At 47.4% G+C, this 27,396-nt stretch overlaps 1 pseudogene; it reads right to left on the bottom strand.

Moving 5' to 3' along the window:
* LOC141088526 (cytosol aminopeptidase-like) overlaps positions 1 to 19,354 on the bottom strand; it is a 48,609-nt pseudogene extending 29,255 nt beyond the window's left edge.
* Between the last annotated feature and the right edge of the window lie 8,042 nt (positions 19,355 to 27,396).

Here is a 27,396-nt window from a genome sequence, read left to right as displayed (position 1 = left end):
ACAAGATGGATCCGGCAGAAAAACGGATCCGTCACATCCGGTTTTATGAAATATTTGCCGGATCCGGCGCTCCGGCACAACGCCGGATCGCGCCTGACGCCGAAAACCTGATGTGTGAAAGTAGCCTAATGTGAAATTAGCCTTAGAGTAATGTGTAATGGGGTTTTATTCACATTTGTAGTTATTTGCCATAATTAATCACAATAACACAGAAAAATAAAGCAGCAGGATGAGAAATGGGTCCATTTACAGCATCAACAATAGTCAATTCTGGCTGCTTACACCGGCAACAGATATAGGATTTTTTTTTTTTTGCTTAGAAACATGTATTTGGAGCAGAAAATAGGTATTAGACCTACCGGTAATGATGTTTCCAGGAGTCCATCCTGACAGCACTATGGAGGACGTCCTCCTCCTCCTTACAGGGACAGGAAAGCACACGAGAGGTTAAAAGGCCATGTCCCACCCCCTTTCCCTCAGTGATTTGACAAGTACCACAAGGTGGATGATGCTAGTAACGGTTTAATGAAACAGTCATATTACAGCATATGACATAACATAATACAACATAGTATAACATAACAGGGAGGGAACTACCCGTGCTGTCAGGATGGACTCCTGGAAACATCATTACCGGTAGGTCTAATACCTATTTTCCAGGACGTCCACCTGACAGCACTATGGAGAGTACCAAAGCACCTCCTGAGGGTGGGATTACTGCTTGGAGAACTTTTCTCCCGAATGCGGTTTGTTGGCCAGCTAACACATCTAGTTTGTAGTGTTTGCAGAATGTATTAAGACTAGCCCAGGTTGCCGCTCGACAAATTTGATCAACTGACGCCCCTGCCCGCTCGGCCCATGAGGCCGATACCGCCCTTGTAGAGTGGGCTTTTAAGGAATCAGGCGGGCTGGCGCCTTCAGCCTGGTAGGCGTCCGAGATTACTGAGGTAATCCAACGCGCTATGGACGCCTTAGAGGCCTTCTTCCCTTTATTCCTACCACCAAAGAGAACGAACAGGTTCGGGTTGATACGCCAACTATTGGTGGCCTCTAGGTATTCTATAACTGCGCGCCTCACGTCTAGCGAGTGGAGCCGCCGCTCCTTCTCATTTCGGGGATTATCACAGAAAGAGGGTAACACTACCTCCTGGTTCAGGTTTCTTGTGGAGGCTACCTTCGGGGTAAATGCCGGGTCTAACCTAAGGATTATACTATCCTCTCTTATCTGGAGGTATGGATCCTTAGTGGATAGGGCCTGGATCTCCCCTATTCTTTTGGCCATGGTAATGGCTACTAGAAAGGCCGTTTTACGAGTGAGAGCACGGATGGGTATCTTCTCACTAAGGGCGAAAGTGTCCGAGCAGAGGAACCGAAGTACCAGGCCCAGGTCCCATGGCGGGGTGAGCTGCCTAATCGTGGGACGCAGGCGTTGTGTGGCTTTTATAAACCTTATCACCCAGGGATGTGCAGCTAACTGATAATCAAAGAAGGCGCTCAAAGCTGAAACCTGGACTTTTAGAGTGCTGGGCTTGAGGCCTTTATTAAAGCCTGCCTGCAGGAACCCTAGTATGTTAGGGAGATCCGGGGTACCTGCCACGAGCTCGGACCTGCCACCCTCCAGACAGAATCTCCTCCATATCTTCCGATAGATTGCCGACGTCACCGGCTTCCTGCTGGCCTGTAGGGTGGATATGACCTGCTCCGAAAATCCTTTTGCCTTCAGGATGTCCCTCTCAGGATCCAAGCCGATAGATGGAGTCTTGCTGGGTCCGGGTGGTGGATCGGGCCCTGGTGGATGATGTTCTTCCACAAGGGCAGCTCGACTGGATCTTCTACTGCCATGGCTCCCAGAAGGGAAAACCAGCTTCTCCTCGGCCAGTATGGCACTATCAATATCACTCTTGCGTGGTCCTCGCGTATCTTTCTGAGCACTGCCGGTATGAGGGCCAGTGGTGGGAACGCATAAGAGAGGGATTCTCCCCAAGTCTGACTCAGGGCGTCTACGCCCTCTGGATGGTCCATCGGATTTAAGGAGTAGAATCTGGGAACCTTCGCGTTCTTGCGGCTTGCGAAGAGATCTATACTGGGGTTCCCCCAGCGCTGACAAAGCTGGTTGAAGATCTCTATGTTCAGTTCCCACTCTGTCGGGTGGATCTGTTGTCTGCTCAGGTAGTCCGCCACTTCGTTTTGGGAACCTTCTAGATGTACCGCGGTCACGGATCGAACTGTCCGTTCTGCCCACGTGAATATCTTTTCCGCCAGTGCCTGAAGTGGTTGATGTCTGGTTCCTCCTTGGTGTTTCAGGAATGCCACTGTCGTCGTATTGTCGGATAAAATGCGGACATGACGACTCTTTAATACCGACCGGTTTCTCCGCAACGCTTCCCAGACCGCGAAGAGTTCCTTGAAATTGGAGGATCTGGCCTTGATGCTTGCTGGCCACTTCCCCTGGAAGATCTTCCCTTCTATGTGGGCTCCCCATCCCCACGCACTTGCATCTGTGGTGACTACCACGTATGGAGAGGTTGTCCAATGCACGCCCACCTGAAGATTCCTGGCCTGTAACCACCAGCGAAGGGACTCCTTTACTCGTCCTGAGAGTCTTAGGGGTTTGTCTAGCGACGCCTGACTCCTGTCCCACCTCGCGAGAATTTCTCTTTGTAACAACCGCGAGTGGAATTGGGCCCAACGGACACACTGGATGCAGGCTGTCATAAGGCCCAGGACCTCCATTGCTTCCCTTATGGAGCATTGACTCTTCAACAGACCTCTGGTTCTGGCCTGAATGGACTTCTGCTTCTGCTCGGGTAGCCAGGATATTCTGTCGGCTGAGTCTAGGAGGACTCCCAGGAATATCTTTCTGGTGTTTGGAGTGAGGTCCGACTTCTCCCAGTTGATCACCCAGCCCAGGAACTCCAACACAGTAGTTGTTCGGATCCTGTCTCGGATGAGCGCTTCCTTGGATCTTGCCACCAGTAAGAAGTCGTCCAGGTACGGCACAATCACAATACCCTGATCTCTCAGGTAGGCCACCACCTCTACCACCAGCTTTGTAAAGATCCTGGGAGCTGAGGCCAGCCCGAATGGAAGACCCTGAAACTGAAAATGGCAGGTCCGGGCTGGTGAACTGATCGCAAACCTTAGTAGGCTTTGGGATGAGGGATGAATAGGAACCTGATAATATGCCTTTTTTAGGTCTAGGGTGCACATAACTGCGTCCCTGTCTATCAGAGGAATTGCGGATCGGATTGACTCCATCCGGAACCTCCTGTATCTGACCCAAGCATTTAGTGGCTTCAGGTTTATGATGGTGCGGGCCTCTCCGGATTTTTTTGTAATTACAAACAGGGAAGAGTAGTGACCTTTCCCTCTTTCTGATGGTGAAACTGGTATTATGACCCCTGAGTCTAGCATGTCCTGAAGATCCGACCACATTGCGGAGTCCTCCTGGACGACAGTGGGGGCAATATATCTGTCGGGGGGAGGAGAATAGAGCTCTATCCTGTAACCCTCTCTGATGGTTCTGAGAACCCACTGATTGTTGGTGACTCGCGACCAGTTTGCTGCAAAGTGGCGAAGTCTCCCCCCAATGCCTATGGCGTCATTGTCTCCTCGACCTAGATGTCGATGCAAATGGGGGATCTCTGCTCTTCCCACTTTGGCTGAAGGAGCCTCTGTAGGAGCTTCTATTAGACCTCGCCCGGCCCCTAAACTCTGACTGTCCTCTGAAGAAGGAGCCTCTCCGAAAGGACTGGGACCGTCTGGGCTTTTCTTCCGGGAATCCCTTATTCTTATCAGACACCAGCTCAAGGATATTATCCAGGGCTGGACCAAACACCCTCAGACCCGAGAAAGGGATGGCACATAACTTGGCCTTAGAAGGGTTATCTCCCGACCAGGATCTAAGCCAGACTGCTCGCCGGGCCGCATTAGAGAGGGAGCTGTTTCTGGCCGCAAACCTAACTGATTCCGCCGACGTATCCGACAGGAACGCCGTGGCTGATTTCAAAAGAGGAGGAGATGCTAGAATCTCTGACCTCGGGGTCTTGTTGGTTAGGTTTTCCTCCAACTGCCCCAACCACAGGAACATAGACCTGGCCACCGAGGTGGCTGCTATGTTGGCTCTAATCAGGGCCGCCGACGTCTCCCATGTTCTTTTTAACAAGACGTCCGCCTTTCTATCCATTGGGTCTCGAAGACCGGACGAGTCCTCGGCTGGGATAGCCGATTTCTTCGTAACCTTGGCAACCGGGACGTCGATCTTAGGGACCTCTTCCCACGCCCGAGTTTCCTCGGGATCGAAGGGCAGTCTATTTTTAAAGTTTCGGGAGAGTGTCAACCGACGCTCTGCTTCCTTCCACTCCTCCTGGATCATTGCTTTGATGTGCTCGCTCACAGGGAACACCACCTGTTTGCGGGACACCAGTCCTCCAAACATTAAGTCCTGTCTGGACTGTGGCTTAGGGACTTCTTCCATCTGCATGGTATTTCTGACCGCGTGTACCAGCTCGTCCGTATCCTCCAGTCTGAACAGGTACTTTCTGTTCTGTTCCTGACTATCCCCCAGGATCTCGCCTCCTTCCTCCTGATCTGAGTTCCAGAAATCGGATTCCTCGCTAGGGCTCGCCTCTGATACTGGGACTGGTTCCCACCTCGGACGCTTGCGACCTGGCCCAGGGCTGGGGGATCGACGGGACGTAGAGGCCTGAATCTCTTCCCTTATCAGCGACCTCATTTCGGAAAGCAGAGATGGCTGTTCCTCGCCTATGACCCTGGAGGTACAGGGACCGCATAGGGTCTTGCTATAGGTGTCTGGCAGCTTTACTCTGCACACCGGACATCTGACTGATTTGGCGGTAGCTTTCGCCGGGTCCTTTCCCGAGGGGGACTCAGCCGGGGTTCCCTTTTCCTAATAATATAAGGGGCACCTCATCAGATCTGGGCTGTGGGGACGAGTGGGGAGGGTGGTCTGCGCTATGCGCACTTACCCCTCCACCAGATGCAGTGTTGCCTTCCATCCCCTGGCGTCCGATGCAGTCACACAGCCTGGAACCGCCTGTGACGACTCTGGAGAAGGCTTTGGTCCAGGAGCGCGCGCGCCCTGGATTTGAAACCGGCGTCTGACGTCACCGGATGTGACGCTGGTAAGCCGCGCCTCCACTTCCTGCCGGGCATCTGCGCGCGACCGCGCTCGGCGCGAGCCCCCGGCTTCCACTGCCCAGCGTCAGCGTCGTTCTGCGGGCTCGGCCCGCCGCCCCGCTTCTGTCGGTGCCCGCATGGCCAGCCGCCTGCGGGGAGCCGACCCGTCCTGGAGCCGAGAGCCCCCCCACCGGGAGGAACGGCTCCCTCCAGGAGCGCCGTCCTGCTCCTGGCCTTTGGAACCGAGGGACTCCCCACCGGGAAGTTTCGGCTCCGGGACCTCTTGACAGGGGAAGGATTGGACCGGCCGCACGATCCCCTGGGTCCCTCCGGTAAGCTCTCGCGTGTCCCTCCGTGCAGGGACAGGAAAAACACTGAGGGAAAGGGGGTGGGACATGGCCTTTTAACCTCTCGTGTGCTTTCCTGTCCCTGTAAGGAGGAGGAGGACGTCCTCCATAGTGCTGTCAGGTGGACGTCCTGGAAAATATAATTTTTTACATTGCGTTTTTTTAATTAAACATTGTGCACAGTTTAGCTTTTCCAGGCTCTTAGGTTTTCTCACATTTCGATGTGGTCTGTGGTTATAGATCAGATGAGTGAAACTCAGAAAAGTTACGAATTCATAGAATCATAGATTCGTAGCGTTGGAAGGGACCTCCTGGGCCATCTGGTCCAACCCCCTGCTCAAAGCAGGATTCGCTAAATCATCCGAGTCAGATGTCTGTCCAGCCTCTGTTTGAAGACTTCCATTGAAGGAGAACTCAGCACTTCTCGTGGCAGCCTGTTCCACTCATTGATCACTCTGTCAAAAAGTTTTTTCTAATATCTAATCTGTGTCTCCTCCCATTCAGTTTCATCCCATTGCTTCTAGTCTTTCCTTGTGCAAATGAGGATAAAGTTGATCCTTCTACAATGTGACAGCCCTTGAGATATTTGTAGACAGCTATTAAGTCTCCTCTCCGTCTTCTCTTTTGCAAACTAAACATTCCCAAATCCTGCAACCTTTCCTCATAAGACAGGGTTTGCAGACCGGTCACCATTCTGGTTGCTCTTTTCTGAACTTGCTCCAGTTTGTTGATGTCTTTTTTAAAATGTGGTGCCCAAAACTGGACACAATATTCCAGATTAGGTCTGACCAAAGAGGAGTAGAGGGCAATAATGACTTCACGTGATCTAGACTGTATGCTTCTGTTAATACATCCTAGAATTGCATTTGCCTTTTTTGCTGCTGCATCACACTGTTGACTCATATTCAGTCTGTGATCTATTAGTATACCCAAGTCTTTTTCACATGTGCTGTTGCTTAGCCCTATTCCTCCCATTCTGTATATGCTTTTTTCATTTTTATTGCCCAGATGTAGTACTTTGCATTTTTCCCTGTTAAAAACCATTCTGTTAGTTGCTGCCCACTGTTCCAGTTTATTTATATCTTTTTGAATCCTCTCTCTTCTCTAGTATTACCTATCCCTCCTAGCTTTGTGTCATCAGCAAATTTAATCAGTTTACCCTCAATTCCTTCATCTAAATCGTTGATAAAGATGTTGAACAATACAGGACCCAGGACAGAGCCCTGTGGTACCCCACTTGAGACATTCTTCCAACTGGATGTGCAGCCATTTACGACCACTCTTTGGGTCCGATCACTAAGCCAGTTATGAATCCACCTAACAGTTGCCTTGTCCATTCCATACTTAGTCATTTTTTCAATAAGGATTGTATGAGATACTTTGTCAAATGCTTTGCTGAAGTCAAGATATACTATATCTACAGCATTTCCTTGATCCACCCAATCAGTGATTCCATCATAGAAGGAAATTAAGTTAGTCTGACATGACTTATTAGTTACAAACCCATGCTGACTCTGTTTAATCACTTCATTCTTTTCCAGGTACTGACATACATGTTGTTTAATAATTTGTTCAAAGATCTTTCCTGGTATAGAAGTCAGACTCACCGGCCTATAGTTGCCTGGGTCCACCTTCTTCCCCTTTTTGAAGATAGGAACAACATTTGCTCTTCTCCAGTCTTCTGGGACTTCTCCTGTTCTCCAAGAATTTTCAAAGAATTCATTCAGACCAAGCTCACTGATAGATTCTCAGTTAACTCATCCGGCTGCAAGCAATAGGCCTTGCAACTCCGAGGCTTCAGAAGTCAAAGGGTGAAAAACTTTTAATGAAACCTATTTCAAAATGATTTTTTAGCCCCAGATATTTTCACGTGAGAGGGGAAAAAAAAGTTCCCAAAAGGTGAATAGCCCTTAATTAGAAAAGGAGGACCAAGCAGAATATTTGCTGGGTGTCAGATGTAACATAGTAATTAAGGTTGAAGGGAGACTTTAAGTCCATCTAGTTCAACCCATATCCTATCCTAACTTGCCCTAACATGTTGATCCAGAGGAAGGCAAAAAAACCCCATGTGGCAAACAGTGAGCTTCATATTGGGGAAAAAAATTCCTTCCCGACTCCACATACGGCAATCAGACTAGCTCCCTGGATCAACGCAACACTAAGGAAACTAGTGTATATACCCTGTAATATTATACTTTTCAAGAAAGGCATCCAGTCCCCTCTTAAATTTTAGTAGGGAATCACTCATTACAACATCATATGGCAGAGAGTTCCACAGTCTCACTGCTCGTACAGTAAAGAATCCGCGTCTGTGAGTATGCTTAAACCTTCTTTCCTCCAGACGTAGAGGATGCCCCCTTGTCCCCGTCACAGGTCTAAGAGTAAAAAGATCATTAGAAAGGTCTTTGTATTGTCCCCGCATATATTTATACATTGTAATAAGATCACCCCTAAGCCTTCGATTCTCCAAACTAAATAACCCCAAGTGTAATAACCTGTCTTGGTATTGCAGACCCCCCAGTTCCCTAATAACCTTGGTCGCTCTTCTCTGCACCCGCTCCAGTTCAGCTATGTCTTTCTTATACACCGGAGACCAGAACTGTACACAGTATTCTAAGTGTGGTCGCACTAGTGACTTATATAGAGGTACAATTATGTTCTCCTCATGAGCATCTATGCCTCTTTTAATGCATCCCATTATTTTATTTGCCTTTGCAGCAGCTGCATGACACTGGCCACTAAATGTGAGTTTGTCGTCCACCCATACACCCAGGTCTTTTTCAGTGACTGTTTTACCCAGTGTTTTACAATTAAGCACATAATTATACATCTTGTTCGTTCTACCCAAGTGCATGACCTTACATTTATCCCCATTAAAGCTCATTTGCCATTTATCAGCCCAAGCTTCTAGTTTACATAAATCCTCCTGTAATATAAAATTGTCCTCCTCTGTATTGATTACCCTGCAGAGTTTAGTGTCATCTGCAAATATTGAAATTATACTCTCTATGCCCCTTACAAGGTCATTAATAAATATGTTAAAAAGAAGCGGGCCCAAAACTGACCCCTGTGGTACCCCACTGCTAACCGTGACCCAGTCCGAGTGTGCTCCATTAATAACCACCCTTTGTTTCCTATCCCTGAGCCAGCTCTTAACCCACCTACACATATTTTCCCCTATCCCCATTGTTCTCATTTTATGTATCAACCTTTTGTGTGGCACCGTATCAAAAGCTTTTGAAAAGTCCATGTACACCACGTCCACTGCATTCCCTTGGTCCAGTCCGGAACTTACCTCTTCATAAAAGCTTATCAGATTAGTCTGACAGGAACGGTCCCTTGTAAACCCATGTTGATATTGGGTCATAAGTTTATTCTTCTCCAGATACTCCAGTATAGTATCTCTTAGAAAACCCTCCAGGATTTTACCCACAGTTGAGGTTAAACTTACTGGCCTATAATTTCCAAGTTCAGTTTTTGTCCCCTTTTTGAATATTGGCACCACATTTGCTATACGCCAGTCCTCTGGTACAGACCCTGTTATTATGGAATCTTTAAAGATTAAAAATAATGGTCTGTCTATGACTGTGCTTAATTCCTGCAGTACTCGGGGGTGTATCCCATCCGGGCCCAGGGATTTGTCAATTTTAGTGATTTTTAGACGCCGCCGTACTTCCTGCTGGGTTAAGCAGGTGACATTTAATGGAGAATTTTTATCCCTGATCATGTTATCCGTCATGGGATTTTCTTGTGTAAACACTGTCAAAAAAAAGTTATTTAGCATATTGGCTTTTTCCTCATCCTCCTCCACCATTTCACCCAGACTATTTTTAAGGGGACCAACACTATCATTTTTTAGCTTCTTACTATTTATGTAGTTAAAGAATATTTTGGGATTATTTATACTTTCTCTGGCAATGAGTCTCTCTGTCTCAATCTTTGCTGTTTTGATTTGCTTTTTACAGAATTTTTTTAATCTTCTGTATTTAGTTAATGCCTCATCACTACCTATTTGCTTTAATTCTTTAAATGCTTTATTTTTATCTCTTATTGCGCCCCTTACAGCTCTATTTAGCCATAGTGGTTTCCTCCTATTTCTAGCATGTTTATTCCCATACGGTATATATTGTGCACAGGTCCTATTCAGGATGCTAATAAACGTCTCCCATTTTCTTGGTGTATTTTTATGTCTCAGGATATCGTCCCAGTTAATTGCACCAAGATCATCTCTCATCCGTTGGAAATTTGCCTTCCTGAAGTTTAGTGTCCTTGTAACCCCTCTACTACACATCTTATTAAAGGATACATGAAAACTTATTAATTTGTGATCACTATTACCCAAGTGACCCCCAACCCTTACATTTGATATGCGGTCTGGCCTGTTGGATAATATTAGGTCTAGCAGTGCCCCCCCTCTTGTTGGGTCCTGAACCAGCTGTGAAAGGTAATTGTCTCTCATAGTTGTCAGAAACCTATTACCTTTGCCGGAACTGCAGGTTTCGGTTCCCCAATGTATTTCAGGGTAGTTGAAGTCCCCCATAATAATGACTTCTCCTTGAGTCGCAGCTTCATCTATTTGCTTTATGAGGATATTCTCTGTTGCTTCCATTATTTTTGGAGATTTATAACAAATCCCTATCAGTAATTTATTATTTTTCCCCCCTCCCCTTATCTCTACCCACAGGGACTCTACATTTTCATTAGATTCATATATATTATCACGCAGGATGGGTTTTAAGGATGATTTTACATATAAACACACGCCTCCCCCTCGTTTATTAGTACGGTCATTTCTGAACAGACTATAGCCCTGTACATTAACCGCCCAGTCATGGCTCTCGTCCAGCCATGTCTCAGATATCCCCACCATGTCATAATTATGCTCCAACAACATTAACTCCAATTCCTCCATCTTGTTGGCGAGGCTTCTGGCATTAGTATACATGCACTTTATGTATCTCTCTGTACCTCTATTCTTTCTTAAATTATTAACTGTTCTAACCCCACCCCCCATGCCACCCCCACCTTCATTATTTGTGCCCAGGTCTCTATCTGCACTGTCTTCCCCTCCTATAAAAGGAATACCCTCCCCCCCGTCCATAGTTTAAACACTCCTCCAACCTTCTAGCCATTTTCTCCCCCAGCACAGCTGCACCCTCCCCATTGAGGTGCAGCCCGTCCCTAGCATAGAACCTGTAGCCAACGGAGAAGTCGGCCCAGTTCTGCAGGAACCCAAACCCCTCCTTCCTACACCAATTCCTGAGCCACTTATTAACCTCCCTAATCTCCCGTTGCCACTCTGGTGTGGCACGTGGTACAGGAAGTATTTCCGAAAATACCACCTTGGAGGTCCTTGCTTTAAGCTTACAGCCTAATTCCCTGAAATCATCTTTAAGGACCTTCCACCTACCTCTAACTTTGTCATTTGTGCCAATGTGCACCATGACCGCTGGATCCTCACCAGCCCCTCCCAGTAATCTGTCAACCCGATCAGCGATGTGTCGGACTCGAGCGCCAGGTAGGCAGCACACCGTTCGACGATCCCTGTCTTTGTGACAGATTGCCCTATCTGTTCCCCTAATAATTGAGTCTCCCACTACCAGAACCTGTCTGGCCTGCCCTGCTCTCCTATTTCCCCCCTTACTGGAGCAGACACTCCTCCGGCTTTCAGAGGACATGCCTTGCTGCAGCAGTGCTACTCCTGCACTAACACTCCCCTCATCTGCCAACTTAGCAAACTTATTGGGGTGTGCCAGATCAGGACTAGCCTCCCTGGTGCTCTTCCCTCTACCCCGCCTTCTAACTGTCACCCAGCTAGCTGCTTCATTGTCCTGCAGCTCCAACCTAGCATCCCCCCTCATCTATCCCATTGAGCGTCTGCTCAGTGAGCAGAAGACTCCTTTCCATATTGTCTATGGATCTCAGTGTTGCCAGCTGCACATTTAGATCCAGAATCTGGGCTTCCAAATGCACAACGTGCTCACATCTCGCACAGCAGTATGCACCCTCGACCGGCTGTTCAAGGATTTCATACATGCGGCAAGACGTGCACTGGATGGCATTGGCAATAGTGGAGCACATCCTAATGGGGATTGCAAAAGACAATACGATAAGCAAAAATAAATAAAAAGTATTAATAAAATATAACAGCAATTCAGTAATACCTCCCTTGGAAACTCCCTGAATCCAAAGTCACTGAATCTCAAGTCACACACTTACCACAGTTCGCACTTACGCTCATGTCACACTCAGCTCGTTCACACTCGCTCAGGCAGAAGATTTAAAAGAATTTTTTTTTTTCCCCCCTTTTACCAGAACACCACCTTGCTGCTCAATGTACTTCCAAAAGGAGTTAAGCCCCAACCAGCTGCCCCTTATAAACCCTTAATTACTGTATGAACTCCCACCCTTAATTAACCCCTTGTGAATATAGTTACACATCAAGATTTAAATTCAATATAGTTAACCCTTAAAAACACAGATAGTAAAATAAGAGATTAAAGATTAGAGAGAGAAAAAAAAAATAGGTTAAACAAGCCCCCAAGCCCCCCAAAAATTGGACAGGTAGAAAGCACTCAGCAACCTACAATTCAGCAACTCACACAGGTATTTGTTATAGGTTTTCCAAACACCTCTTCACTGAATCTCAAGTCACACACATACCACAGTTCGCACATACGCTCAGGTCACACTCTGCTCGTTCACACTCGCTCAGGCAGAAGATTTAAAAGATTTTTTTTTTTTTTTTTTCCCCCCTTTTACCAGCACACCACCTTGCTGCTCAATGCACTTCCAAAAAAAAAAAAAAACGTGTCAAGAATGTGACAAGACTAAGTCTAGCCATTCCCTTTAACTAATAAGCTGATGTACATTTTCCTTTTAGTTCACTACTGAAGTATTAAGAGAATCACTGCCAAAAATACAAAGGTCAGCGGTAACCACAGCCACGACCGGTCACACTAAGTTACCTGATACTGCAGCCCTAATGTTCTCCTTGCTTTCATTCCAGAGCTCCTGCTGGTGGACACCTGGCGACTGCTTCCCCAACCCCACCGTCACCACACTGGGGAAATCCTGCCATTGAAAGAGACCTGTTAATGACGGGGTGAAATTCTGTTCACAGCTCATGGGTACAATTGTACGTAGAAATAGGTCAGACCCATCAAATGCCGAGATAAAATGTGGTCAGGACACCGCCATAGTGTACATTCACTTAGGACAAACTGTGGCCGGCCTGTGGGTCACATGCAGCCCTTTGGCGGTTTCGTGTGGACTGGAACAGTCAAAGGCATGGAATCAGCGGAGTACCGCCCAGGAGTTGGGGGTGGCGGGGTGAGGGGCCTGGTATGGCATAGCATCACAAGTACAGTATAACACTATATGCATCCTCAGAGTGTAGATACTGCTGAACACAACGGTCGAACAGGCAAGAGTCAGCTCCCTCCTCCACCAGTCAGAATGAGACAGCGCAGCGGGCAAGATGACATTACTAGATGTCTGTTACTGAGCCTCAGTACTTACAGCAAAGCACATCGGAGAAACAAGGCGAGGCGAGTAGTCATTCACTTGTGAGTGAGGGAAGTCTGGGAGGCATCATACTTTGTGTGGGGGAGGGTTGGGGGATCCATCATGCTGTACTATGAGGAAGCCATCACACGGTGTTTGGAGGACAGTGCTTTAGGGTCCCTCTCGCTGTGTGTTGAAAAGGTTTGTGGGATCCCCCATGCTGTGGGAGGGAGGGCTCCATCATGCTGTGTGAGGCCATCAAACTGCTTGTGGGGGGAAGGGCTGTGGGGTCCCATATGCTCTGCGTCGGGGAGAGCTATGAGGGGCACATCATACTGTGCGTGTTGGAGAGGGGCATGGTGGCGAGGGGCACATCATACTGAGCGTGTCGGGCATGGTGGTGAGGGGCACATCATACTGAGCGTCGTGGCGAGGGGCACATCATACTGAGCGTCGTGGCGAGGGGCACATCATACTGAGCGTCGTGGCGAGGGGCACATTATACTGAGCGTCGTGGCGAGGGGCACATCATACTGAGCGTCGTGGCGAGGGGCACATCATACTGAGCGTCGTGGCGAGGGGCACATCATACTGAGCGTCGTGGCGAGGGGCACATCATACTGAGCGTCGTGGCGAGGGGCACATCATACTGAGCGTCGTGGCGAGGGGCACATCATACTGAGCGTCGTGGCGAGGGGCACATCATACTGAGCGTCGTGGCGAGGGGCACATCATACTGAGCGTCGTGGCGAGGGGCACATCATACTGAGCGTCGGGCATGGTGGCGAGGGGCACATCATACTGAGCGTCGGGCATGGTGGCGAGGGGCACATCATACTGAGCGTCGGGCATGGTGGCGAGGGGCACATCATACTGAGCGTCGGGCATGGTGGCGAGGGGCACATCATACTGAGCGTCGGGCATGGTGGCGAGGGGCACATCATACTGAGCGTCGGGCATGGTGGCGAGGGGCACATCATACTGAGCGTCGGGCATGGTGGCGAGGGGCACATCATACTGAGCGTCGGGCATGGTGGCGAGGGGCACATCATACTGAGCGTCGGGCATGGTGGCGAGGGGCACATCATACTGAGCGTCGGGCATGGTGGCGAGGGGCACATCATACTGAGCGTCGTGGCGAGGGGCACATCATACTGAGCGTCGTGGCGAGGGGCACATCATACTGAGCGTCGTGGCGAGGGGCACATCATACTGAGCGTCGTGGCGAGGGGCACATCATACTGAGCGTCGTGGCGAGGGGCACATCATACTGAGCGTCGGGCATGGTGGCGAGGGGCACATCATACTGAGCGTCGGGCATGGTGGCGAGGGGTACATCATACTGAGCGTCGGGCATGGTGGCGAGGGGCACATCATACTGAGCGTCGGGCATGGTGGCGAGGGGCACATCATACTGAGCGTCGGGCATGGTGGCGAGGGGCACATCATACTGAGCGTCGGGCATGGTGGCGAGGGGCACATCATACTGAGCGTCGGGCATGGTGGCGAGGGGCACATCATACTGAGCGTCGGGCATGGTGGCGAGGGGCACATCATACTGAGCGTCGGGCATGGTGGCGAGGGGCACATCATACTGAGCGTCGGGCATGGTGGCGAGGGGCACATCATACTGAGCGTCGGGGGTTGCTATTGATCATGGCACAAAAGCTGAATCGGATATGTATGATTATAGAAAACAGTGATGTATATGGTTTTGATTAGTGGTTACTGATAAGCGTAAACCTTACAGTAATCCCAATCCTAACATGTAATAGCAGTAACAGCCAGACATACTTAATTCTGCTCAATATTAAATGATAAAATTAACAAAAATATATTAACATTGAACAGAATTAGTTTTAGTCTATTGGTTCGGCCCTACTCAGCCAGTCTCATGTCACCGCTTGGGATAAGTTACTCAACCCCAGGGTGGATAAAAATCAATGTTTTTTTAAAAAAAAAATAAAAAAAAATAAAAAAAAAATCGGATTTTTTTTTTATTTAAATCGGATTTTTTTCAATAAACTGCTTTTTGAGGAAAATATTTTACCATCCAAAGGTTCTTCCATCATGAGATAAAGCTGAATTGTTTAACTCAGTAGAATAAAGGCTGTATATGTGTAACATTCACAATGCCATGCTCTTCCAGAGGTTTCTGTAGGATTAGTGGGCAGTTTCTCTCCTATGTTATCACAGACGCTCGCTTTACTTACGCAGTTTTCAAAACTGAATTTGACTCCGCAGAGGTCCCAGCCTCTTCTTCACGGCAAAAATGTTACAACATGAACAGAGTTGAGAAAAAGACCTTAATCCTATTGTTCTACAAACCTATGAATACAGAATCAACCCCTTCAGTGCCAAGTCCAAGAAGTTAGACAATATGTTTCTGATTGTTTGGAGTGGAATAGATCTGCACAACACAAGAAGAATGTGAATCAAAGTGTGAGGAGGAGGAAGGGCAAGCAGACAAGAAAATGAAAGTGAAACTTTGAGCACAATACTGCAGCATAGCCACAGACAGACAAGTCTGGATCTGTTTGTGTGTACGATCTGAAGTTTATTACATTCTTTCCTTATAATGGCAGCAGGCCGTAAAAGAGACCCAGTTTGGGAATATTTTAATGAAGCTCCTTCGCCTATCGGTAAGGCAGGCATGCGTGCAAAATGCAAACGATGCAACAAAGAGATGCAAGGCCTGGTGGCGCGAATGAGGCAACATCATGAGAAGTGCGGTGATGAAGATGACCAAAGAAACACTTCTGAACAGGCAGGATCTTCAGGTTGGTAAACATTTTTATTGAATCCTATTTCTAAAGACTGAACTGTCATGTGTGAGAAAAATATTTCTTATTATTACTGCATGTTACTGTCATTTGGTACAGTTATGAAGAAAAACAAATATTCCTTTTGGGGCAGGGGCAGTGATGTGTTGTGTACAATAAGCAGAAATTGTATAAACAATAAAATAACAGCATTGACTTTTTTTGTTTAGGGGAATTCATGGATTCTGGAAACTATCCACCTCCAAGATCACCATCATCCTGTTCTACAGTTTCAGAGTTATCCATCCAGGATAGTGCTTCATTAGCAGCATCATCATCAGACACCCACAGCCACATATCACCATCACCCAAAAGGAAGACAAAACCTTTACCTCCTGGAACCACCATAGATAGGTTTGTGATAAGAACTAGCAGATTAGAAAAAGAGTTGATTGATGAAAAAATTGCCCAGTTTATTTATGCAACGAACTCTTCTTTCCGTCTGACTGAGAACCCACATTTCATTAATATGGTTCAGTCACTGAGACCAGGATACAGTCCACCCAGCAGAGCTGATGTTGCAGGGAAACTGCTGGATCAAGTGCATGACAGAGAAATGGAGCAATGTGCAACAGCTCTGGAGGGTAAAATTGTTAACCTAAGTATTGATGGGTGGAGTAATGTCCACAATGATCCTATTGTATGTGCTTGTATAACAACAGAAGAAGGTAAAGTCTTCCTTGCACAAACAACTGATAAGTCAGGAAATGCACACACAGCAGAATACTTACACGAAGTGGCAGTAAAAGCTATAACGACATGTGAACAAAAATTCAAATGTCTAGTACGCAGTTTGGTCACTGACAATGCTGCAAACGTATCCAAGATGAGAAGAGATTTAGAAGAGCAGGGAGGGAATACAAAGCTGCTAATAACATATGGTTGCAGTGCTCATTTGCTGCACCTCTTAGCCAAAGACTTAAGTGTTCCAGAAATAAAGGCTAATGTTGTTGAAATTGCTAAATACTTCCGTAATAATCATTTTGCTGCAGCAGCTCTGAAAAGGATGGGTGGAACCAAGCTAACGCTCCCACAAGATGTTAGATGGAACTCTGTGGTGGACTGTTTTGAGCAGTATATCAAAAACTGGCCTATTCTGATGACACTTTGTGAAGAAAATCGAGATAAAATAGATGGCACTGTCACGGCCAAAATCCTCAACATTGGGCTTAAGAGAAATGTTGAACATATGCTGAGCTTCCTGAAACCCATCTCTCAAGCTTTAAACAAAATACAGAAAAATAGCTGTTTTATTGCGGATGCTGTTGAAATTTGGAAGGAACTGAGTGAACACTTAAAAACAGAACTACACATGGACAGAATTAAATTACAAGCAGTAAACAAACGAATGGGACAAGCACTGACTCCAGCTCATTTTTTGGCAAATATTGTCAATATCCAATATCAGGGTCAAAACCTAAGTGCTGAGGAAGAGGAGTTAGCTATGACATGGGTATCCAGCAATCATCCATCTTTAATGCCAACTATAAAAAACTTCAGAGCTAAGGGGGAACCATTCAAGAAATATATGTTTGCTGAAGATATTTTAAGGAAGGTCACACCAGTAAACTGGTGGAAGTCACTTAAGCGCTTGGATTTAGAGACTGTTCAAGTAATGATTTCACTTTTAACAGCAGTAGCTTCTTCTGCAGGCGTTGAAAGAATATTCTCTTCCTTTGGACTCATTCATTCTAAATTGAGAAATCAGTTGGGACCCAATAAAGCAGGAAAGCTTGTTTTTCTTTTCCAGATTATGAATAGGAACAAAGAAGAAGATGATGATGAAGATGACGACAAGTGAGCTACAGAGGACAGCAGGGACAGTAGTATTTAAGTTTTTCATGTGTCGGCTGGGCTGACAGTCTAAGTTTCTTAAAATATATATATATTTTGTTTAGCCAAATTAGTTAACAAACATGGATGTTTGTGTAAGCAAATAACTTATGCTGTAATGTTGTTATTGTTTCAGTTGAATAAATCTATTTAAATTGTTATTAAGGTCAGGATTATTTTTCTCCTTCCTAAGTACAACAGAACAGTGGTGTCCAAATATGAATGATTAACCCATTAAACTGGGGAGAAAAAAGTAATATAAAAAGTGATTCTAAAAATCTTCATCTACTTGCATGTTAAAGTAGCAAGAACTAGTTTAGGTAGAAACTTTGATTTAAATCACTGATTTAAATCAAGCCTTACTGACTAGTGATTTAAATCGTGATTTAAATCATGATTTAAATCAGTTAGATTTAAATCAAATCCACCCTGCTCAACCCTGACATAGTAATGATACGGCAGAATGTAAACCCACATATAAGTGCTGTCTACACCCCGTCCTTCCCCTGACCTATATACAAAAAATGGCAGCAGATGGACAGGGGTAATACACAACTATAGGACAGGGTGTAGCCATGGCGACACATAGGGCTGCATAAAGGCTTTATACACAAAACAGCGGGACCCTCATAATACTCATTCATCTTTCCCGCTATATTACCAGATAATTACACATCACATAGTAATAATGAGAACGTGCCTCATGCAAACCATAAAACACTCACGTCTTCCCCTTCTTCAGTGCAGGCCCGGACCTGTAAAGGAAGACCATGGATTACTATGGGGGCGATGGGGTGGGAACAGTCTGCGTTATACACGGATAACATTGGATTTCTACCTTGTCAGCTGAAGTCGCAGTTTTCCTGAAACAGCATTGTCGAACCTGTCTGCGGCCCGGCTCAGGGGGAGACTTTCATCCTCCTTATTCTTATCATATACACCGAGAACAAGGCCCTAAAGCAGAAAGATGGAAATAGCTGAGGCCGCAGTACGGCTCCTCGATGTGTAATATGGCGCCATAATGGCCCCCATACCACTCCGAGGCTTCTTCATGCTCCCCCACCACCACGGCTTCTGGGAGGGAAAGGAAACATCTATATCACAGAGGTAACAAATGGTGGAAGGTGCGGTGGGCCATGCACACGGCTTCAGAACATGGCGCTAGCAGCAAATCCGGGGAGCCAAAAATGTAACCAGTGTATTGGATCCAATTCTCAGCCATTTATGAGCCATGGGAAATAAATTCTGTTGCCATTATTACCTATGGTCGGGGGGCAGCCGAAAGGTTTTTCGTGTTTTTATAACAGACCCACGGTTGAGTTTGATCAGTCAGATCAAGAGGGCAAAAAAAAAAGCTGCCGGCAGTCGGAGCGCCCTAATACGCCAGCCGCAGCGCCATCCTCCACCGTATACTGCACAGAGGAACAGCACAGATACAGCCAGGGCATGACACAGATGTGTGCAGACGTGAACAGGTTAAAGGAACCGATAGCAAGGGGCGAGATGAGGGCGGCTCGCGTTATAGCGGGGTTTTACCTTGCGCCCAGAGTTGTAGGAACGTGCAGACACGGAGAACGCTCTGCAGCAGCTTTTGTGCACACTGCTGTGGAGCGCCGCTCTGAGGGGCTGCAGCATGATCTCCGCTCTGGAGTGGCAGTAGCTGTCACTGAGGCTCAGCTGGTGCCCCGCACATGTGCACAGAGACCCAGGATGATGACGTCATCACACGGAGCCACGACGCCCGGCCTCCCTGCATTGACATCAGCCACAGGCAGCAGAAACCTATCACAGCTCATGGGTGCCACCTTGTGGCGGTACATCATACTGCAAGGCTCTAAGAAGATCTACAAACTGTTCTGAGGTCTCAGTCTCACGTCTGTTTCCTTTCTCATATGTGAAGAATAAAAAACAATAAAAGCAGACCGCTCTCCATCACTGTACTGGGTCAGAGCTTACCCATCAATGTTAAGCCACCCTGCGGTTCAAATCTTGTTTTTGAGCATTTTCTTCCTCTTCGGCTACATGTCACCACTCTGAGGCGAATATCTTCTGGAATCCACTCCGAATTTTACACATCAAGTAAAACAGCTGAAAAAAAACATTTCATATTATAATATATATACACACACTATACTGGATAATAAAAACCTCCCCAAAAAAGGAGTTTTTCCTGAAGCGGTTCCACTTGAAAAATTTGTTGTTTTTGACGTCCTTAAAAAGCTCCATCAGAATTTAGATTTCATGATATGTAAAAAACAAAAAAACTGGCAACTGGCGGTGTTGGAGCCCAGGATCAATCATGGAGTAGGCTGAGGCCTACTTGGAGCAAGTGTAAAATCTGATGTAGTGTGAATGTGGAGGGAGCAGGAGACATTGCCGGACACACAGCAGGGGAGCAGCTGGCGTTACTGAACCCCACTAACACTGGAGCGTGTGTTTTTCTCTGTGCAGACGGCACTTCTGAGCAGCAACTGGTGGTGTTGGAGCCCAGGGATTACAGTTCAGGTGGCAGAAATATGAACACAACAGCAGACCTGGATACTGTTGCCAACCAATTATTTATTCTGGAAGAGGACTGGCAAATTCCGGCGAGATCCAGGCCTTGTTCATTTTCAGAAAAGTAAGCCGGTCAATGTTATCGGAGGATAGTCGCGTGCGACGGTCTGTTAGTACACCACCTGCTGCACTAAAGACTAGAGTTGAGCGAAACGGGTCGAAAAAATTCAAAAGTCGCCGACTTTTGGCAAAGTCGGGTTTCATGAAACGAAACCCGACCCTAGGATGAGGTCGGCCACGAGGTCGGCGACTTACGCGCCAAAGTCGCGTTTCAAAAGTTTGTTTTGCGCTCTTTTTCAGCCAATCAGGATCCACGGACACTGTGGGTAACGTGATGACATAGGCACGGGTCACCACCATCTTTCAGAAGGGCATGCAAGTGATTGGCTTGCTTTGGTGGGCGTCACAGGGGGTATAAAAGGGCGTGCACACCGACCGCCATCTTACTTCTGCCGATCTTAGTATAGGGAGAGGTTGCTGCTGATTCTGTAGGGAGAGCATTAGGCAGGGAAGAAGACAAAAAAACTGCTTCTGCTGCTAGCTATTTGGCCTGCACAACACACCAGTCACTGTGTGTGCAGTGCAAGGGGAGGCTATATAGTGGTGTATCAGTGGTGTTGGTTGTTGGGCTGCCTTTTAAGGTTTCCTGACAGGCTGGCATTGCTGTTTACCCACTGCTCCGCAAACTGCTTTTTTAAAAGCAATCCCAATTTTTTTTTTTGTCCTGCTGAGAAGAAAAAAAAACTGCTTCTGCTGCTAGCAATTTGGCCTGCACAACACACCAGTCACTGTGTGTGCAGTGCAAGGGGAGGCTATATAGTGGTGTATCAGTGGTGTTGGTTGTTGGGCTGCCTTCTAAGGCTTCCTGACATTCCTGCATTGCTGTTTACCCACTGCTCCGCAAACTGCTTTTTTAAAAGCAATCCAATCTCCCTTATCCTCTAGTCACTTTTGTCACAGCTGTGCCATCGAGCCTGTCACATAGCGCTCAGATATTCATTGGGCCTCACACAATCCAAAAGTGTCCAGTGTCCAAAAGTGTGTGCAGAGATTCAAAATCTCCCTTATCCTCTAGTCACTTTTGTCACAGCTGTGCCATCGAGCCTGTCACATAGCGCTCAGATATCAGTGGGCCTCACACAATCCAAAAGTGTCCACTGTCCACAAGTGTGTGCAGAAATTCAAAATATCCCTTATCCTCTAGTCACTTTTGTCACAGCAGTGCCATCGAGCCTGTCACATAGCGCTCAGATATCAGTGGGCCTCACACAATCCAAAAGTGTCCAGTGTCCAAAAGTGTGTGCAGATATTCAAAATCTCCCTTATCCTCTAGTCACTTTTGTCACAGCAGTGCCATCGAGCCTGTCACATAGCGCTCAGATATCAGTGGGCCTCACACAATCCAAAAGTGTCCAGTGTCCAAAAGTGTGTGCAGATATTCAAAATCTCCCTTATCCTCTAGTCACTTTTGTCACAGCAGTGCCATCGAGCCTGTCACATAGCGCTCAGATATCAGTGGGCCTCACACAATCCAAAAGTGTCCACTGTCCACAAGTGTGTGCAGAAATTCAAAATCTCCCTTATCCTCTAGTCACTTATGTCACAGCAGTGCCATCGAGCCTGTCACATAGCGCTCAGATATCAGTGGGCCTCACACAATCCAAAAGTGTCCAGTGTCCAAAAGTGTGTGCAGATATTCAAAATCTCCCTTATCCTCTAGTCACTTTTGTCACAGCAGTGCCTTCGAGCCTGTCACATAGCGCTCAGATATCAGTGGGCCTCACACAATCCAAAAGTGTCCACTGTCCACAAGTGTGTGCAGAAATTCAAAATCTCCCTTATCCTCTAGTCACTTTTGTCACAGCAGTGCCATCGAGCCTGTCACATAGCGCTCAGATATCAGTGGGCCTCACACAATCCAAAAGTGTCCAGTGTCCAAAAGTGTGTGCAGATATTCAAAATCTCCCTTATCATCTAGTCACTTTTGTCACAGCAGTGCCATCGAGCCTGTCACATAGCGCTCAGATATCAGTGGGCCTCACACAATCCAAAAGTGTCCAGTGTCCAAAAGTGTGTGCAGATATTCAAAATCTCCCTTATCCTCTAGTCACTTTTGTCACAGCAGTGCCATCGAGCCTGTCACATAGCGCTCAGATATCAGTGGGCCTCACACAATCCAAAAGTGTCCAGTGTCCAAAAGTGTGTGCAGATATTCAAAATCTCCCTTATCCTCTAGTCACTTTTGTCACAGCAGTGCCATCGAGCCTGTCACATAGCGCTCAGATATCAGTGGGCCTCACACAATCCAAAAGTGTCCAGTGTCCAAAAGTGTGTGCAGATATTCAAAATCTCCCTTATCCTCTAGTCACTTTTGTCACAGCAGTGCCATCGAGCCTGTCACATAGCGCTCAGATATCAGTGGGCCTCACACAATCCAAAAGTGTCCAGTGTCCAAAAGTGTGTGCAGATATTCAAAATCTCCCTTATCCTCTAGTCACTTTTGTCACAGCAGTGCCATCGAGCCTGTCACATAGCGCTCAGATATCAGTGGGCCTCATACAATCCAAAAGTGTCCAGTGTCCAAAAGTGTGTGCAGATATTCAAAATCTCCCTTATCCTCTAGTCACTTTTGTCACAGCAGTGCCATCGAGCCTGTCACATAGCGCTCAGATATCAGTGGGCCTCACACAATCCAAAAGTGTCCAGTGTCCAAAAGTGTGTGCAGATATTCAAAATCTCCCTTATCCTCTAGTCACTTTTGTCACAGCAGTGCCATCGAGCCTGTCACATAGCGCTCAGATATCAGTGGGCCTCACACAATCCAAAAGTGTCCAGTGTCCAAAAGTGTGTGCAGAGATTCAAAATCTCACTTATTCTCTAGTCACTTAGGTCACAGCTGTGCCATCGAGCTTGTCACATAGCGCTCAGATATTCATTGGGCCTCACACAATCCAAAAGTGTCCAGTGTCCAAAAGTGTGTGCAGAGATTCAAAATCTCACTTATTCTCTAGTCACTTAGGTCACAGCTGTGCCATCGAGCTTGTCACATAGCGCTCAGATATTCATTGGGCCTCACACAATCCAAAAGTGTCCAGTGTCCAAAAGTGTGTGCAGAGATTCAAACTCTCACTTATCCTCTAGTCACTTAGGTCACAGCTGTGCCATCGAGCTTGTCACATAGCGCTCAGATATTCATTGGGCCTCACACAATCCAAAAGTGTCCAGTGTCCAAAAGTGTGTGCAGAGATTCAAACTCTCACTTATCCTCTAGTCACTTTGGTCACAGCTGTGCCATCGAGCTTGTCACATAGCGCTCAGATATTCATTGGGCCTCACACAATCCAAAAGTGTCCAGTGTCCAAAAGTGTGTGCAGAGATTCAAAATCTCACTTATTCTCTAGTCACTTAGGTCACAGCTGTGCCATCGAGCCTGTCACATAGCGCTCAGATATCAGTGGGCCTCACACAATCCAAAAGTGTCCAGTGTCCAAAAGTGTGTGCAGAGATTCAAAATCTCACTTATTCTCTAGTCACTTAGGTCACAGCTGTGCCATCGAGCTTGTCACATAGCGCTCAGATATTCATTGGGCCTCACACAATCCAAAAGTGTCCAGTGTCCAAAAGTGTGTGCAGAGATTCAAAATCTCACTTATTCTCTAGTCACTTAGGTCACAGCTGTGCCATCGAGCTTGTCACATAGCGCTCAGATATTCATTGGGCCTCACACAATCCAAAAGTGTCCAGTGTCCAAAAGTGTGTGCAGAGATTCAAACTCTCACTTATCCTCTAGTCACTTAGGTCACAGCTGTGCCATCGAGCTTGTCACATAGCGCTCAGATATTCATTGGGCCTCACACAATCCAAAAGTGTCCAGTGTCCAAAAGTGTGTGCAGAGATTCAAACTCTCACTTATCCTCTAGTCACTTAGGTCACAGCTGTGCCATCGAGCTTGTCACATAGCGCTCAGATATTCATTGGGCCTCACACAATCCAAAAGTGTCCAGTGTCCAAAAGTGTGTGCAGAGATTCAAAATCTCACTTATTCTCTAGTCACTTAGGTCACAGCTGTGCCATCGAGCCTGTCACATAGCGCTCAGATATCAGTGGGCCTCACACAATCCAAAAGTGTCCAGTGTCCAAAAGTGTGTGCAGAGATTCAAAATCTCACTTATTCTCTAGTCACTTAGGTCACAGCTGTGCCATCGAGCCTGTCACATAGCGCTCAGATATCAGTGGGCCTCACACAATCCAAAAGTGTCCAGTGTCCAAAAGTGTGTGCAGAAATTCAAAATCTCCCCTGTCATATAGACACCTTGTTTTACATACTATATAGTTTGTTGGATTTTGTCTACATTTCTACCAAAAATGAGGAAGGCTGGTGGAAGAGGCCGTGGAATTGGGCAGGGGTTGGCAGCTGGTAATGATGGTGTTGGTGGTGGATCTGATGGTAGTGGCAAGAGCAAAATAGGACCGAATGCAGGAGGTGTTGAGCCTGCGTCATCGTCTGGCTACATAAGGCCTCGAACGCTTAGTTTTCTAGGAGTTGGCAAACCGCTTTTAAAGCCAGAGCATCAGGAAAAAGTTTTGTCTTACATTGCTGACTCAGCCTCCAGCTCTATCGCCTCCTCTTCTTCAGTTGTAAAAAGTAAAAGCACTGAGTCGTCATTGGAGGCTCATGTTCATGAACCACACCTTTCCTTGTGTCCTTCACCCCAACCAAGATTGAAGGATGACGCAGGCCATACTACTGATTACTCCATGGAGCTGTTTTCACATACCATGCCTGGATTATCAAGTGAAATGGTGAATTACCCAGGCCAAGATGAATCTGACATGGAGTGCACTGATGCACAGCCGCTGATGGATGATTCTGCTGGTACATTCACTCAGAGCACTACATTGTCCTCGCAGTGTACAGAGCCAGATTCTGACCCTGATGAGACTCAGGTGCCCCTTCCCGCACACTATACCACCATACACGGTGACACAGAGGAAGGTGCACATGACATAGAAGAGGAGGTGATGGATGACCCAGTAGTTGACCCAGATTGGCATCCATTGGGGGAAGAGGGTGCTGCTTCCAATAGCTCAGATGAGGAGCATCCACAGCAGACATCGACATCGCAACAGCTGTTATCTGGCAGGCCCGGAGCACTCCAAAGACAGGTTCCAAACATCAAAAGAGTTGCTGGACAGCTTGTCCAGAGGGTCAAAAGATCACAGCATGCTAGGCCGCAAAATGTCTGCCAAAGTAGGAAGAGTGCAGTGTGGCACTTTTTTGAACAAAATCCTCATGATCAGGCCAAGGTTATCTGTAAGAAGTGCGCAAAGACCTTTAGCCGAGGGAAAAATCTGAAAAATTTGAATACCAGTTGCATGCTTAGACATTTAACCAGCATGCACTTGCAAGCGTGGACACAACAACAAACCTCAAGTGCCACATGTGCAACTGATCACAACGAAGGTAGTCAGCAACGCTACATTGTTTCCCCCACTGTAAGCCCACCGGTTAGCACAGCAGCAAATGTTGAGGTGTCGTTGCAAGGCCACAGCAGTCAGGGAATCCCACTGTTATATCAACGAAAGACTGATTCTAGGCCATCAGAAAGAACACCAACTCCATCACCATCATCAACCCTCTCTCAGTCCGCCCTGTCCACCGCTACTTCCACCATATGCAGCTCTCAAGTCCAGCTCACCCTCCCAGACACTATGAGTAGGTCAAGAAAGTACTCAGTCTCTCATCCGCGTACACTGGGTTTGAACGCCCACATTGCCAAACTAATCTCGTTTGAGATGATGCCCTTTCGGTTGGTGGAAAGCAGAGCTTTCCGCGAACTCATGGCCTATGCAGTACCACGCTATGACCTACCCAGTCGCCACTTCTTCTCTCGCAAAGCCATCCCAGCCCTCCACCATCATGTGAAAGACCGCATTGTCCATGCACTCAAGCAGTCAGTGAGCGGAAAGGTGCACCTCACAACTGATGCATGGTCCAGTCGGCATGGCCAGGGCCGTTACGTGTCCATCACTGCGCACTGGGTTAATGTGGTGGATGCAGGGTCCACAGGGGACAGCGGTGGTGGGACAGTGCTGCCTAGCCCACGGTATAGGAAACAGTTGGCTGTAGGCGTTCGACCCTCCTCCTCCTCCTCCTCCTCCAGAAGCGAAAGCTCGTCCACAGAGCGCAGTCGTACGAGCACTCCATCTGCAGCTGCCACTGTTGCACACGATGTGTCCCCCTATCGAGCAGCTAGTGGAAAGCGTCAGCAGGCTGTGTTGCAGATGATGTGTTTGGGCGACAGACACACCGCCGAGGTGCTGGCCGAGTACTTGAAGCGACAAACTGAGTCATGGCTGGGCAGTGTACATCTTGAGGCAGGCAAGGTAGTTAGTGATAACGGCCGTAATTTTGTGGCAGCCATAGCCCTTTCAAAACTCAGGCACATACCTTGCTTGGCTCACACCTTGAACCTGGTGGTGCAGTGCTTCCTCAAAAATTATCCAGAGTTAACAGTCCTGCTCCAGAAGGGGCGAAGACTGTGCGCGCACATCCGCCGGTCGCCTGTACACTCCGTTCGTATGCAGAAGCTGCAGCGATTGCTCCACCTTCCCAACCACCGCCTCATTATCGACATTGCAACAAGGTGGAACTCCACCCTGCACATGGTGGAGCGGCTGTGCGAGCAGAGGCAGGCCATAATGCATTTGTGGGAGGATACACAGCCAGGCACTTTGAGAGCAGACATGGAGTTGACAGGTGTGCAGTGGTCGAAGCTGAAAGACCTTTGTAAAGTCCTTCAGTGTTTTGAGGAATGCACACGGCTGGTAAGCGCAGACAACGCCATCCTAAGCATGAGCATCCCACTTATGCGTCTGCTCATGCAAACTTTGACGCACCTTAAGGAGCAGGCGTCTGCAGCCAATGTTGATGAGGAGGAAGAGGAGGAGGGAATCCTTGATGACATTCAGCCATTGTCTGCTCAGGGACCTCTCCTGGACGAGGTGGAGGAAGAAGAGGAGGAGGAGGAGGATGATGGGGATGATTACTTAGGGGAGGAGGATGCATCTCGTGGGGCAAGTGAAAATGTTGGCGTGGCAAGGTCTGGTACAGGGTTTGTGCGTGACTGGAGGGATGTGGATTTGCCAGAAAGTGCTCCTCCACCCAGCACTCGCAGTGCATCATTGACACC

This window comes from Dendrobates tinctorius, unplaced genomic scaffold (genome assembly GCF_039654945.1).
Source record: "Dendrobates tinctorius isolate UK_male_01 unplaced genomic scaffold, ASM3965494v1 ptg000039l, whole genome shotgun sequence".
Taxonomy (NCBI): domain Eukaryota; kingdom Metazoa; phylum Chordata; class Amphibia; order Anura; family Dendrobatidae; genus Dendrobates; species Dendrobates tinctorius.
The sequence above is the reverse complement of the archived record's forward strand: the minus strand, read 5'-3'. Positions and strand labels throughout refer to the sequence as shown.